Source organism: Mus caroli, chromosome 1 (assembly GCF_900094665.2).
Source record: "Mus caroli chromosome 1, CAROLI_EIJ_v1.1, whole genome shotgun sequence".
In the NCBI taxonomy this organism is placed as follows: Eukaryota; Metazoa; Chordata; class Mammalia; order Rodentia; family Muridae; genus Mus; species Mus caroli.
Window position 1 is genome coordinate 14,420,619 of NC_034570.1, and position 2,589 is coordinate 14,423,207.

Here is a 2,589-nt window from a genome sequence, read left to right on the forward strand (position 1 = left end):
TCTCTCTCTCTCTCTCTCTCTCTCTCTCTGTCTCTCTGTGTGTGTGTGTGTGCGCGTGTGTGTGTGTTCTGTGTAGTGTCTGGCTATTGATTTCTGTATTCATTCCCATTTGCCTCAGAGACATTTTATCTGGTGGCTGAGTAAGGCACTAATCTATGACCATAGCAGACTATCATTGGAAGCCATTTTATCGCTTAAAAAATATTTATCCACTACACATTCCAATATCAGCTGCCCCTCTCCTCCCAATAAGTATACCCTCATGCAGATCCTCTCCCCGTTGCCCCTCCCATTCTCCCCTGAGAATCAGAAATCCCCCTCTGTACATCACTCTCCTCCCACCCCCGCACATCAATATTTTCAGGACTAGGCACATCCTGTCCCACTGTGACCAGATAAGGTGGCCCAGTTAGAGAAATGGGATTGACAGATAGACAACAGGTTGAAGACAGCCTCTGCTCCTGTTGTTAAGGAACAATGAAGGCCAAGCTACACATCTGTTCCATATGTTCAGGGGCTTTTAGGTTCTGTGTGTGCTCCCATGTCTATGGGAGCCCCCAAGGATTCATGTTAGTTTATTCTGTTGGTCTTCCTGTGGAGTCCTTGTCCTCTTTGGTTCCCTCAGTTCTTCTGCCAACTTTTTCATAAGACTCCCTGAGCTCCATCTAATATTGGGCTGTTGGTCTCTATCTCTTTGCATTGGCTGTTGTGTGTAGCTTCTCAAAGGACAGGTATACCAGGATCCTGCCAGGAAGCATAACAAAATATCACTAATAGTGTCAGAGATTTGTTCTTGACCATGAGATGGGTTTCAATTTGGGCTAGTCATTGGTTGGCTATTCCCTCAGTTTCAGCTCTATCTTTGTTCCTGCACATATTGTTGGTAGGACATATTTTGGGTCAAATGTTTTATGTGTAGGTTGCTGTCCTTATCCCTCTACTGGGAGTTTTGCCTGACTACAGGAAATGGCTACTTCAGGGTCCAAATCTCCCACTGATAGGAATCTCAGCTAGAGTTGACCCCATAGACTTGTACTGGAATCATTGGTTGGGATTCAGTCTCCCTAATGATTCCATATGTTTCCATACCACCCTTCAAATGCCCCTCAATTCTAGCCATCTTTACCCACATTCTATCTCTCAACCTCATCTCCTCTCTCACCTCACCTGATTCTTCCATTCCTGTCTCCCACCACACCCACTCCATCCATATAACCCATTCTATTTCTTCTTACCAAGAGTTCTTTTTGCCCCTTCCTTTATACCTAATCTCTCTGGGTCTATGGATTCTAGCTTGGTTATTATTTGTTTAATGGTTAGTATCCATACATAAGCAACTACAAGCTATAATTATCCTTATGAGTCTGGGTTGAGTAATGTTATATAAGACCCGGAATTAATCACAAACACACCTGGAAAAAAACTTTACAACTAAGGGGAACATTCTAATACTCTGGTAATATGAAACTAGCTGAATTACTCTGAAAAAAAAAAAGAAATACTAAAATTCAAAACTGTGGTGAGTGGATATTATATCACATCTATGACATTTAAGAAAAATTGTGAAATGCTGTATCTTGATCCAGCACTTGGGAAGCTTAGATGGGATGATTAATGTTCAAGAACAGGTTGTTCCAAATAAAAAGACCCTGTTTAAAAAAGATGAAGGATAGAGGAAAATAAAACATATCATGGAGATCACAGTTCTGAAACACTGAATTACTTATGGTGTTTACAGAGAGAGAAAGAGAAAAGGATTGGTAGAAAATAGAACAACCACATATGTAAAGATCTGTCATTTTGTTTACCTGCCTAAAACATTAATTTAATTGGAAAAGATTTTCAATTTGAAAAACAGGATAAAGACAAACTAATGATCAAAGCAACATGTGGCCTGCAAAGTAAGATAAATAAGGATGATGAATTTAAGAAAGCTAAAAAAAAAAAAAAAAATACAATTTTAGCACTGTTCTGTCCAACCACATTAAATAATATATAAAGATCAAGTACCATGGTGATTGAAGAAATCATATTGGTGTTGGCTGCTGGACTCTAATTATTGAAGTTCAACTCAAGAAACTAATAAATAATAATAATAGTAATAATACTAATAATAAAGATAAAAACATGACAATAATTAAAGGGAAATTGTTGAGTTGTAAATTAAGGAGCTAGGCCTTAGAAGAAAAAAAAGATTTTTTATGAAGTTTAAGATCCAAATTTCTATTCAAGGGGAAAAAGAAAAAATATAATAACAGTTCCAGAGAAATATAATATTCATTAATATTCAAAAATAGAGAATTATAATATTAATAATAGCAATGACATTTAATATTACAGAAGATTGTAAATTTTCAAAGCAGACTAAAGACATATTAAAAACTATAATGTTATGCAAAATGTAAACTTTTTCAGTTGCCTTTAAAATTATCATAGACTAAGGCTATTTCTTTAAAATACTTAACAAAACCCTACAAAGAAACTATGATTTTTGAGCCTCAAAAAACTATTTTTTCTTTTTTTTAATATTTTTTATTACACATTTTCCTCAATTACATTTCCAATGCTATCCTAAAAGTCCCCCATACC